The following is a 13,771-nucleotide window of genomic DNA, read 5'->3' as shown; positions in this document are numbered from 1 at the left end:
GTTGTGGCATTCAGGATCACAAGCATGTCCGCTTTTCCGCCGCTCCTCTTTTTAAGACTCTGTCCTCCGTCGCATCGGTCTTGCCTGGACAAATTGCTGGTACTGCCAGTCTCTCCCTACTGATGGGCTCTCGTCGAAATAAGTAAGCCTCTTCACCTTTATTCTACGCTCTCTTCATTCCGGTGTCTGGTGCTCAGTGGGTGGATGGTTGCTGCGGGGTTTAACGAGGATATTGATCGTATTGATTATCCCCAGCCCTGGAGCTCACGCTAGTAGCTCCTACCAGGTGGCCATCTTCTCCCATGAAGATCTGCTCTTAAAGTGCTTCTTAAAATCTTCTCCTGCTCGATCACCTCTCCTTCCCGGTCACCCTTCCTTTCCTGTCGCCTCTTCTGTCCCGTCACTGCTCCTGCCCTGTTCACTCTGTGTACAACATTGACAAATTACACAAGGTGGCAAATTCCCCACAGTACTCTGTTTGGGGAAGCTCCTCTGTAATCACTAACTACGATCTCACTGGCACATAATATGCTAAAGACAGGCAGCGGGCGCATTGTCATTCGAAAGGGGATAATCAGCCTCAATCAGAATGACAATGGGCCTGCCCACAGGGAGGGGCTGCTGCAGCCTCTGGAGTTCAACAGAGAAGTGCGAGCTGGCCCCTGGAAACTTTTAATCTCTTGGGGCTTCTTGCAGGGAACGCTGTAATTAATGTCCAAAATTACGGTCAAAAGGCGTCTGTAAAAGGAATGATTACTTACAGCGGATATCACACCAAAATGACGGATGGCCCGTGAAATTTAAGGACGGTTGGTCACCCTAGGTAAGCCAGCTATTACCTGAGCACCTCCTCCGGCGTTATCGGGCCATCTAGAAATTCCCTGTGACCTGATCACAACCAGAGCAGCTCAATAGTGTCAAAGTATCCTGCTTTGGCTTGCTGACCCGTAGTTGAGCTTACAGTGTATAACTTGCCATAAAAGGAGGACATAACCTCTGATATCGTGGTCGGCGATTACTGTCCTCCAATTCTACCACATAAGCTGAGGTGTGTGGTTTGCACACCAGTCCCGCCAGGGTCTTACTGGGTCAGTCTCTCTACCCAGAACGCCACGCTTGCGCCTCTTTCCCTAAATAATGGACCTCCCTTTTGGCTTCTTCACAGTATTCTAATATCTTTTTCTAATGTCTGCCAAAGTAGTCTGACTCGGGTCAGCAGCCTGTGTCAATTCTAACCTGCCGATATCTGCCTCTAGTCTGCTCAAGGTACCCCTGATTGCCTTCAGTACCCCCCTTTTTTTTTGCTCTGCACGTCGGGCGTATTACTACCTTGAAAGCCTCCCATAATGTGGATGGCGATTTGACCGATCCAACTTTATTTGCGAAATAGCCCACAATAGCAGTGCACATCTCCTCCCGAAACACTGCATCTTGCAGGGTGCTTGGGGGGAGCCTCCAAGAGAACGCCCATGGAATGGTCTAGGGAATCGTCAGCACCAGTCGTACAGGGGCGTGGTCCGAAAGTGTGTGAGGGAGGTGGTCCACTGGCACCATCCACGTGACTACATCTCTGGTCACCAGCCAGAAATCAATGCGAGACCATGAGCTATGGTATGTGGAGTGGCAGGTGCCACTGCACGTTTCCCCATGCGTGTGACGCCATATATCTGTTAGCCCGTTGTCAGTGTGTGTCTGCAGCCTGAGGGTGGTGCTTTCTTGTGAGCGAGTGATCCAGCTGGCTATTTAATGGTACATTGAAGTCTCCGCCCCATAACACGCCCCCCAGTCCATTGGCCATCACCTGCCTCCAGACATTCAGGAAAACCGCCAGGTCATCTCCATTTGGTCCATATATGGCCACCAGAGTCATGGGCTGTTGCAACAGAGTGCCAGTAAGAATTACCTATCTCCCCTCCTTATCGTGGGAGTGTGAGTAGTGCGCCATTGCAGGCCGCTTCTGAATAGGATAGCAACACCCCTGCTGTAATTAGAGTAGACAGATGAAAAGGAATCCCCGCACCAATGGGCGCGGGTCCGGGATTTCGTGCTCCCAGTCAGGTGTGTCTCTTGCAAGAAGCACACATCCACCCCCTGCCTAGCCAGGTAAGTGTGCACCAGTCGGGACTTCCGGCGGTCATTTAGACCACTGACATTCCACGTCAAGCACATTATCCTAGCCATATGCACCAGAGCCCCATATCAGCCAGAGACCGAATGATAAGGTGTGCTTTATTACACAAGGGGTAGGAGGGCACGTATGTATGTATGGGTATCTAGTATTCTGTGGGCAGCGTGTCGAGCCTGAAAGTAATGTATCTAACCAGTTGGTACAGTCCTCTCCCAGTGAGCAAACACCCCCTCCCAATCCCTACCCATCAACATTGCCCCCTTAGAACCTGTAACCCAACTCCCAACACCCCACCCCCACCCACACCAACCCCTAATTAGGTTAGGAACAACTTTCCGCCCACCTCCCCCAACCCAGTAGATCCATCCTAAGGACTTTAGGGAATTATGCCACAAGGGCACAGATTCTTCCAGTGGTCTCCTCTGTTGCCAAGAACAGGATGGCCAAGCAATATCGGCATCCTTAGGACTGTTTATTTTTCCAAACAAGATTAGTCAGTATAGTGCCTCCGCACATAGTCATGTAGATTAATTCCAGTACCACCACAGTTTTTGAGCCAGCCCACCATTGTACCAGATTACTAGTACATCAATCATTGTCACTGGTGTTGACTTCAACACGGTGTTCAGGGGTTCTGCTGGAGGCCTTGCAGGCTTTTTCAATTTTTTCGGCGAACGTCAGGACAGTCTTAGGATCTGTGATGAATTGCATCTTGTCTCCGCTGTTGACGCACAAGGCAATCCATGTTTCTTTAGGATGCGTTTAGCTGGGAGGAATTCTCTACGGGCTACCTGCAAAGCCAGGGTGAAATGGGCTAGAAGGATAAGACATTACCCTGATGTTGGCTCTCACCCATCTCGGGTGCGTTCCGCAGAAAGGCGTCGCAATCCCAATAATTTAGCAATCAGGCTACTATCGGGCACTCCGGGGCTCCCGGCGGTGGCCTTGGTCTGAGCAATCTGTGCGCGCGTTCCACAATAAAGACCGAGGGGAGGACAGTCCCGAAGATATCATGCAGCAATGCTTCCAGGTAGTCCTCCATTCACAAGATCGCTGTGGACTCCAGCACTCCCGTTATACAGAGATTGTACCTCCTGGAACACGCGTCGTAGTCTTCATTTTTGGCCTTAATCAGTTCTCCAATTTTGTCCATCTTTAATAATCTGTGTTTATCCTCTACCAGCGCGTCATCAGCATCCGAGACCCTGGTTTCCAATTGCGCAATTTTTTCATCATGCGTGCCCACCCTATGTTTGACGTGATCAATACTAGTAGTCAATTGGTCCAGCTTTGAGTCAATAGTTCTAAGGCTGGTTTTAACCTCCATCAGCAGCGAGTAAAGGTCATCATCACTGAAGTCTGCACTCTCGGTCTGTGTGGACTGTTTCCCTGTCTCCGGAGGGGGGATTTTCCTGCCGGATTTTCCGCCTGCCATCGAACGACATCTTTGATTGTTTGGCATCTGCTTTACCCATATTTCCTGGCAGCATGATTATCAATATGCGGTCTTTACTTCAAGGTGCTGGGTGGGGCGAGTCTGAGAATTCAGTCCCCCTGCCGGCAATGAATTCAGTAGCTATGGAGAGGAGTGGGATGGGTGCGCTGAGGCATTCAGGCTTCACTTATTTACACTGCCCCCGATTCCAATGGGCCAAGTTCTTCGTGACTCTGCGCCAGCAGTGGCCAGGACGTCCTACTAGCCACCCTTCCACATCTTCCGAAGTTGTCCTGCAGCACAGTAGGATCACAGGCCACACCAACGCCGGTCACCGCAGCCTCTCTGCCACCTCAGCAGCTCAAAGTGCAGTCCACTGTCATTGTGGGCCTTTTCGCCTGGGGGAGTGAAGGACTAAGCAGGGATGCCACCACTGTGGCAGTCTGACTAGGGCAGAGGGGAAGGCACAGGCCCGAACCCAGGCAGCAACTAGGCCGCACCCACCACTTCCCGACCCTGCCACAACACAAACTCTGGCACCCCGCGATAACTGCATGCCCCCAACAGCACCCCCACCCACCCAGCAGCGTCCCAGGCCTGCTCACCTGAGGTCCCAGTCGACTTGCTCCAAGGTCCGGGAGTCTTTGGATTCTTCAGCAGTGGTCGCCACTGCCTCCCCCCACCAACAGACCGCCTAAGCCATGCCATATCAGCAGGTAGGCCGCAAGCCATGCTCCTTCACCCGGTTCACCTCTGCAGCGCCCGTCGGCCTGGATGGCCAGCCTCTCCTCCCTGGGCGAGCATAGCGAGCCTTTCACAAGTCCTCGCAAACCAAATGCCGCGGTCCGGCCTCTCCGGCGTCCGCTGTCCGCACGATCACGTTGCTCAGCAATCAGCATCCACAGGCTGTCGTACTTTTCAAGCCGCATCATGGGTGCTGTGGTGATCGTCGGGCCCCAGAAACAGGTCTTCTCACCCCTGAACATGGCGGGATCATTTGCTTCCAATCGGGGTCGTCACTGTCCCCCAGGGTCTGCTGGATAAAGTCAGATTATGGGCTTGGTTGGCAGAGCCCACTCAAAGTGCGGCCATCTTGCAGCCGGCTAAGCTCCGCTCCCATGATGCCTAGTATTCAACTGGTGCAGTTTATGGACATTTTTAAGGAACTGGTTAAGGCTAAGAATTCTGTTTAGGGTGCTGGGTGGCCAAAGGCTGATGCGCCTTGGGGGATTGATGGGTATTTGCAGATGGCTTGAAAAGGAGTGATGCTGGAATAATAACCTTCTATCCCGCTGTAGGCCATGGGGGCTGCTGGGGCTACTAAAAATAATAAGGCCCATTTCCCCGCCCGCTAAGGCCAAGGGCCCGCCACTATAGCCATTACAGCACTTGTTTCAGTCTCATGGAAAGTGATTAGTTAACCCTGCTTAGACCTAGGTAGGCTGATAGAGCTGTAGTAAATTTTTTATAATATTTTAAACCCCTATCCCTCCCTTCCTGAGCCCTCGATTAATTTGTAGGCCTTACGTATGCACCCTGGCACTTTATACATAGTGGTGACCCGCCATTCTTAGGTTATGGGTGGGTCACAAGCGGCACATCAATTGGCAAAAATTTTCTAGTCCCCAATCCTGCCTAATTGAGGTTCTGGACATACTTTAGGCAGCATGCACTGACCACCGAATGCACAGGGATATTCTTTGGACAGTAATAAGTTCAAGCCCATTTGCAGTGGTATCATCTAATAATATGTTATGAGACTGGCACCCTGCAGCAAGATAAGCTATGGTAGCAAAAGGAAGCACTTCAGCCCCCACAGTTTATGATTAGGGGTTGTTGGCTTATGTGATTTCGATCCTTTTTATATTACACCTTTTAGCAATATTAGCTAAGGTGGGGAAATGTGTAGCGTACTAGGCTTCCAGGTCTAATGACTGTTTTTTTAATGTGATATTATCCGTTTATGTTACTGTTGTTCTCGTTTTAACATACCAATTACTGAAGACGTTTTGCAATGTGTATAGTTTTTATTGACTAATAAACTATTACTTTACTACTTCCCCGTGCACTGCTATAATGTGGAGTATTAATGCCAATGCTTCATGTTAAAGAAATTCAATTCTGTTTTGAGTTTTGAAGCAACTTTTTCATATTTTATGTGAAGTTTGTTGTGTGATTTGCATAGTAAATATGTTCAGGGCTCAACTCGTGCATGGGCTGTACGGTTAAGCCAGAACCTTGGCTCTGCTTTCCCTGGAAATTTGTTAGCTTGCCCATCCCTAGTATCAACCCAACAGCCAAGCAGATGCACCCAGCACCTAGCAGAGGTGCGCTATTATTAGTCTCATCACTGGCAAGAGGGAGAAGCGCCATCCATCGTCTTCATTGGCTACATGTAGCCAGGCGGATTGAATTTAAGGCCTTATGTACCTCTGTTAAGGTTTTGAAATACGCCACCCCTCCTATTCTGGCCAACCTTCTTTTACTGTATGCTCCATCACGGCCCCTTCTCCCACAGGTCCAGGATTTGGTAGTGGTTCCACGGATATGAAGATTTCGGGCCGGTGGCCGCTCCTTCCGTTACAGAGCTGCCACTTTATGGAATTCACTCCCTGTGCAGATTTGTGGCCTTAATAACTATTTGGAATTTAGGAAGGCCATCAAGACTTTTCTTTTCCCTTTAACTTAGCCTGTGTTATCTCTGCTGTTTGTCAGTTTTTTTCCTATCAGCGCCAGGACGCCCCTTTGCTGGGGCAGCTGTTGCGCTTACAAGACACAATAACATGACATAACAGAAGGCCAATGGGAGTACCTCTTGCGGTAGTGACGTCATCAGAAGGTGCTTGCCTGGAGACTCTTAAAAAAAAAACTGCATACAAAGGATCAGCCTATTCATTCCTTGCCACCCACGGAATGACTCCTCACAGACTGCTATACCAGCAGCTGGGGCCTCATCATGGTGAAAACAAAGAAGATAATCACAGGGTGAGTCCGGAGCAAAAATGTGCATGGTGGAGGGACTTCTTAAAGTAGCGTGTTGTTTTTTCCCATTGCAGTTGTTTTCAGCTTGCTTGTTGTTTTTTAGCGTGACTGTCATTGTTTACCAATGTGCTCTTCAACTTCTGTGGTATGCTTTTTAGGTCGAGCCTAGACAGCGCTTGCGCTGTCAGGATGATCTGTTGTATATACTTTGTGGGCTTGGACTCCGCTCATCGCTTTTGATTGGTCTAATTGCTTGTCTTTTAAAATTCCTTGCTTGCCAGTAGGTAATTTCTCTTGCTGGTCCCTCCTTTTTAGAACTCGTTCACTCCCCTGGAGCATCGCAGCATGACCTGTCTGCTTCTGCCTTTTTTATTTGACTACCGGCTCAGGAACTTTTCCTAAAATTCAGACGAGCTCTGAACATACATTCGCTCCCATGCCCGCTTCCTCTACTCGGGCTGCAGCTGCCTCCCCCTTCTTCCTGCTTGTTTACTTTAGCGGTCCACATATGTGAACGCTTGCTCTCTCCTAGGGCTGCAGCTGCCTCCTCCTCATTCCAGCTTGTTTAATTCACGGCTGTTTACCATTGTTAAGACAATAGGTTCCGTCACATCTGTTAACCATATTGCTTAAATGAACTTAGTGTGAATCGCACTGTCCACACAGAGGCCATGTTGGCTGTGACTGTAACCTTCCTTTTGTGGGAGGAGCAAGTAGGGTGGTTCTCATTCCTCAACTTACACGGCTCATACAAGGACGTGAATCCCCAATTAACAAATCCCGCTAGAGGTATTGTTTCTGAAGCGTATAAAGAGTATGAAGATTGGCCACATGCATTGCACGTGCGATTGGAGGTAGTGTGGGTAGCTGTTTAGTCCAGGAAGGGAGTACACTTCTGGGGTTGATACTAGTCATAGACAAACTGCACAGGCTCAAGCAGTTTGATGCATATCCAAAAACTTTAGAGGATTTTAGAATTAGGTCCTTCAAGGGAGCTGTAACTTGAAGAAGACCCTTCCCTAGATGCTCAGAGCAGTTTGGTTCATACAATACATCAAGAGCCTATGAATTAGGAGACATACAGTCCATTTTTAGATAAAGAGAGAGAGTGGCAGCCAATTCGCGGTTTAAAAGGGGAGAGGCAGAGCATTCGTTGTACACATGGAATGGTTCCTTGTGTAAATTTTAGGAGACAGTTGTAGTTGATTGTTAATACATACAGTTTATCACATACGGATTATGAACCTACAGATTTCAGATTCCCATTTACTCTTTTATTAATATTTGATAGTGTTTGTTGGTTTTAGTCTATATTTTCATATCCACAAATTTTTGACGTTCATTTAAATGCAGACAAACTTTTACACCTCAACTGGGTCTAGGTGCAGAATTACTTTCCAGTTGGTAAGTGGAATAATAGGAAAGGCTATAGAAGTGTATATAGAAGGACATCCGATTTATTGTGTGCATGTTTGTGTGGTCACAGGTGTGTAAGTCAGTGATTTCAGATAGAGAGCAGAGCAAGTGGTCCGAGTTCATTTTTGCTTCATTTAAGAGGTCTTAAATAATTTTGAATAAAAAAGTCATACCCAAAGATAAGCAACATTTACATAGTTTGTGATGGAGTTATAAAAGTAGGTAACACAAATCAGATTAGAAGGTTGAGCCATTATGCAAAGATTTGTACTGCTTTTCATACAGCATTTGCTATCCCTATGTTGACACTGAAACACATTTTGGAGTGGTAGAATGCTGCTTTGGCTATGCATGCTGCCTTACAGACTTGCAAAAAAAATTGCAGTCTGTCATGTTGATTATTACACAGTTTGGCACATGAGTTGGAAACAATTTATCATGCAGTATGGAGAGTAATTTAATGTACACGAAGGTTACATGGCTGTCATGTACTTTAAGTAGTACGGTTGTTAAAAAAATATCATGAGAACATCATTAATTATAGCAGATTTCGAATAAGCGATTGGTTATCTATGCTGCTGTTCCACTGAAATAGTTCATGCTGAAGCTTAGTGGTGTCCTAGGTGCTTAAGCAATTCGGTCATGTAAGGAATACGTATGAGGTACTAATAATTCACACATTTTACCTGGAATGCTAGGGTAGAATGTTTCTGCATTTCCTTAATAATACATCCTTATGGAGTACTTCCCATAAGCTCAGCCACTGCCAGCGCCACTGAATACGATTTCAACCATGTATGGCAAGTGCCCATTGAGTGACTCTCGATTGAGTCTGCGATTGATAAATTATTTGCCACCTTTATCAGTTCTTGTATGGATTAATGATGTTATGTATGTGGAAGCATGTGTGTTGAGTAACTCACTTGTACTGGTGAATTGTTCCTATCCTTATTGGGTGATAATGTTTAGATCTGGTCTGTCAATTTCTTTCTGTGGCTTTGGCCAGGGAAGCGCAAGTTCTTTGCTGTCCTTTTCACTCTAGGTGGTTGTCAATTTATTTTATTCTTATTAGAAGTGACTTTCAGAGTTTTTTTCCGCTTGTACCAACCATTCTTGTAAATGGTCTTTGTGTATACCTAGGGACCAGTCTGGTTTGAAGTGTCCTTTTCTGAGAGCATCTCTTGAGTTTACTTGTAGAAAAACTGAGCCCTACTGTTTGTGGCCTTCTGTATAATGTAGTGGATCTTTAAGGTAGATATGGTATATATCGGTATGGTTTCATAGAGGTCCTTGCTGAACCATATGCCAAGATACTTGATTGCCATTTCAGGCCTGAAGTGCCTAGGATGGAGGATGTGCAGTGACTGTTCATAGGGAATACTTCCGATTTGGAATGGTTTAGGGATTAGCCAGATACTTTGGAGTAGTCATTAATTTCGGACCTGATCGGCGGTATGGACTGGTCGGCGTATTCTGTAAAGATCAGGACATCGAGAGTGTTGGCTGTGACTAGTTGTCTACCGGATTGAAACTGAATACCCATAATGCTATTGTTGGCTTTTAGGCGATATAGCAGGGGCTCTATAACTAGTAAAAATATGAGTGAATAGAGGGGACACCATTGTCCCGTACCTTGTGTTAGTGGAATGGGTTGGGTAGCCGGCCATTTATACAGACTCTTGCAAATGGTAAGGCATAAAGGGCCATCGTCATACGGATAAAGTTCTCACTTAGGTTAAATTTGCGTAAATTCTTGAACAGAAAGATCAAAGAGACCTTGTCAAAATCTTTTTTGGCATCGAGTGTCATAGCCATGGCGGGTGGGGACGCAGAGCGAGCTTTTTCAAGTGCATGATAGAAGACGTGGATATTGTCAGCGGCCAGTCTACCTTTCATAAACCTAAGTAATATCATGAGTTAGTATGTTAAAGGTTAAGAAAGGTGAGACAGAATTAGTACTCTGCCAAGTAGAACCAGTGAGGTGATCTTAGTAATGTTAGTAAGCAGGTAGATCTATGAGACAGATTTTAGTTAGAGTTTGTGAAGTTGATTTTGGAGAAAAGTTTACACTAAAGTGTAGTGACTAGTGATCTTGGCGAGACATATTAGGCGGTTATAACCAACTTAGATACAGACTGGAAAAGAAAAATGCTTTATTAGATTTCATTTAAAATAATAAAAGCACGATACAAACAACCAAAGAATGATCTAAGCACATTAGACATTAGTGCTAGTTTAAATATAAGGTTACAATAATCTGGTTGAAATACGGTCTAAAATAATGATAAAACGATTTTCCTATGACTGCTTATAAACATAGGGCTCCCAGCCCTGCAATGAAAGGGTAAGACATCTGGTGTATTTAAGTTAGTCCAACCGAAGACTATCCAATCTTGTGTCACCGGTAAAGGTCAACGGATGAATAATGTGTAAGGGGCTACTTCAATGATCACCTAGACTGCCAGTATTTGACCAAAAATAGACAGGTACCTATGAAATGGTAGCGTATGTTCCTTTATGTGTTCTCTGATTTTGTATTGCCTTTATATATCCTCTTTTTTGTCTTCTATTGACTTATTGAGTTAAAAGAAAAAACACTTTACAGGTCTTGGTGCTCTTTCTTGCTTCAATAAAAAATAAACAGAGGAGGTAAAGAATCCCATTTGACATGCTTGATTCATCTGTCCTTCTTTTCCAGTTCCGTCGCCGCTGAGCTCAGAAACTTTTTTTTTTGTTTAAAAAAAAAAAAAACTTTATTGAGGCAATTATAAATTGCACTGCCGTTTCGCCTACATCCTGCAAAGTCAGGCCGGCAGCTATTACAGTTTCCGCAATACAAATTGTTAATTGAGGGGGTTCATTTCTGACACAGCAAGCCGCCTACAACCCATCAGGGCCGGCCGCGTTAAGGACTATAGGGAGCTGTCTGAGGCAGCATTCAGTAGTGATGGAGATGACAACGTACATAGAGCAGAGAATGCATGAGGTTTTCGATTTTTTTGTTTTTTATTGTCAACATTCAACTTCAACTTAGCTATATGGTCTGACAACCCGGTGGGTCTAGTGTGTCTGGTCTTCCCTCCATGTACCCACCCCGACGTATATTGAGAAAAGGAGGGGAGCTTTCTAAGCGCAAGATCGAGCCCGCAGCGTTTATCATATCTTGGCTATGAGGGCCCTACACTGATACCACTATGCCCAGTGGAGAAATCTTTGTAGGTCGGAAAGGAGGAGGGGTCGGGGGTGGGACTGAGAACTAGGTAGTGAGAAGATGAAACGTGGCCAGTAGTATGTTATGCCAGATCTACACTCGTCGGGTGTCGTGGAAGGGGCATATGAACTAGCTAGACAATGTGGAGTATCGTGGTTCGCCATGCTTTCAACCTATAAATTGGAAATGAGGTGCAGATGTTCAATACCATTTGGGCACAATGGGCGTTATTGAATATAGCACAGGTGGGTTAACCTGTAAGGGCGTAGTTAGCATTACATGCCGCGGACATGGCCCACAGACTAAAATGTGTTCCGCAAGCGCTATGTATTAGGTATGAGGTGCAGTGTGTGGTATTGCAGAGGCATCTCCCTGGCCTGGCGCATCTGTGTCTGGCTGTGTAGTGGCTTGTAGACGTAGAAGGTATGCAGTAAGCGGACCCCACACGTCTTTGGGCCTTGATTTATGGGGGGGAAGCTCTGCATAATTATGCTGTTGGTCTTGCCATGTGGTCATTGTAGTAAGTCAATCCTGAAACTTGGGTGCCCGTCCGCGTCCCCAGCGGCATGCCACCTGTCGCTTCGCAAGAAGAATGCCCAAAGCGAAAAATTTACGGTGCGCCTGCAGCGCAGGGCATGTTTGCCCCAGCAATGCGACTTTCGGGCAAGGTGACACACTCACCCCGACCATGTCCGACATAGCTTCCTCCCAGTAAGCCGCCACTCCGCGGCATGTCCACGCGAGATGGAAAAAATCCGCTCCCTCGGCCCCACAGCGCATACACCTGTCATCTTCCCCGAGTCGGAAGCGGTGCAGTTTGGCAGGCGTATAGTAAAGCCTATGCAAAAATTTGTAGTGTCTGAGGCGCGTGTTACCTGTCACTGCCATAGTGTGTGCACAGCTCTCTTCCCATTGTTCATCCGACATTTGGGCATCTAGGTCACAGTCCCAGTCACGTCTTGCTCTAAGGGAGGGTGGGGATGGAGTTGTCTGTGTGTGCTTATAGAGCATAGAGACAACATGTTTCGTTGTGTCTGATTGGAGTAAAGAATGGAGGGGCTGTACTGTGTCCGGTTCGTCCGGGAAGGCCGGGGTGACTGCCTTTACATTCTGCCTGAGCCGCACATATAGAAACGTATCCATGACTGAGGGGGAGTTATCTCCAAAGAATTGTGCTGATGTTCGGAAACTGCCCTGAAGATACAGGTCCCCCCATGTGTGGAGTGCCAACCTTGTGAGCATTTTACGGCCTATTTCCTCGCAAGTGATACGGAGTCGTGGGTCGTGTGCTAGTGTCATAAGTGGTGAGTATAGGAACGGCGTTCCCATAGTGTCCGCTAAGCGCCTCCAGGAAAGCACCGTACAATCAACCGTAGTGGGATTGCGGCCTACAATTTTGGAGTCCGAGTAGAGGTAGCCCGATGGTTGCGTTGGCCTCATGTAGCCATCTTCGACTGCCAGATGTGCCATAAAGGGGGGGGGGGGGAGTGTAGCCAGTATGCAGCAAAGTGGGCTTGCGCACAATCATGGTATCTCCGGAAATTGGGAACGTCAAACCCCCCCTGGTGGTAGGGGAGAATTAGCGTTTTCATACCAATCCGAGGTTGCTTGCCACCCCATATCAGTCTTGACATTTGTGAGTTAAGTGCACGGAAAAAATGGGAGCCCGGGTTATACGGAATGTTAGTTAAAAGGTTCAGTACTTTAGGTAATACTACCATTTTGATCAGGGAAATGCGCCCTGCCATCGATAGTGGGAGATGGATCCACCTGGTGACTTTCTCAGTCAGCTTGTCCAGGAGCGTACCGTAATTAGCTTTGATAAGAGTATCACGGTGCCTTGTCACGTTGATACCTAGGTATTTGATCTCCTCCGCCTCCCAGATTAGAGGATAATCAAGGGGGAATTGCGTGGTGATTTCAGTCAGTGGGAACAGGGCTGATTTCGACCAGTTTATTTGTATCCCTGCGAAACCGCCGAATTTGGTAATCTCGTGTACCAAAGGATTAAGGTTCTCCTGAGGTTTATGTACGTAAAGGGTCATATCGTCGGCGTACAATGCTATAAGCAATTGTCTTTCCGGATATATGAGGGAGCGGTGACCGTGGTGCTGGCGTAGCTTGGCCGCTAAGGGTTCGATCGCTATTGCAAACAAGACCGGGGACAGCGGGCACCCCTGCCGTGTTCCGCAGTGAATCTCGAAGGGGGGAGAGCGGTAGCCATTCAGCAGCACAGAAGCCATCGGCTGACAATATAGTAGTCGAATCCAGTCTAAGAAACTAAAAGGAAACCCCATCCGTTCGAGTAGCGCAAGTAGATAATCCCACTGTAGCGAATCAAAAGCCTTCGTGGCATCTAGTAAAACGGCGGCCGCTTCACATGAGGGGGTAATGTCCCGTATTCCTGCCTAAAGTGTGCGCAAATTATGGGAAGCAGCGCGATTCGGGACAAAGCCCGCTTGATCCGGTAACACTAGCCGTTCCATCAGCAGATTAAGGCGCGATGCAAGCACTTTCGCTAGAATTTTTATATCCGAGTTTAGTAGGGAAAGGGGTCTGTATGAGTCGCAAGATTCCGGCGACTTGCCCGGCTTCAGCA

Source organism: Lissotriton vulgaris, chromosome 3_1, assembly GCF_964263255.1.
Source record: "Lissotriton vulgaris chromosome 3_1, aLisVul1.2, whole genome shotgun sequence".
Classification (NCBI taxonomy): Eukaryota; Metazoa; Chordata; class Amphibia; order Caudata; family Salamandridae; genus Lissotriton; species Lissotriton vulgaris.
This window is presented reverse-complemented; position numbering follows the sequence as displayed.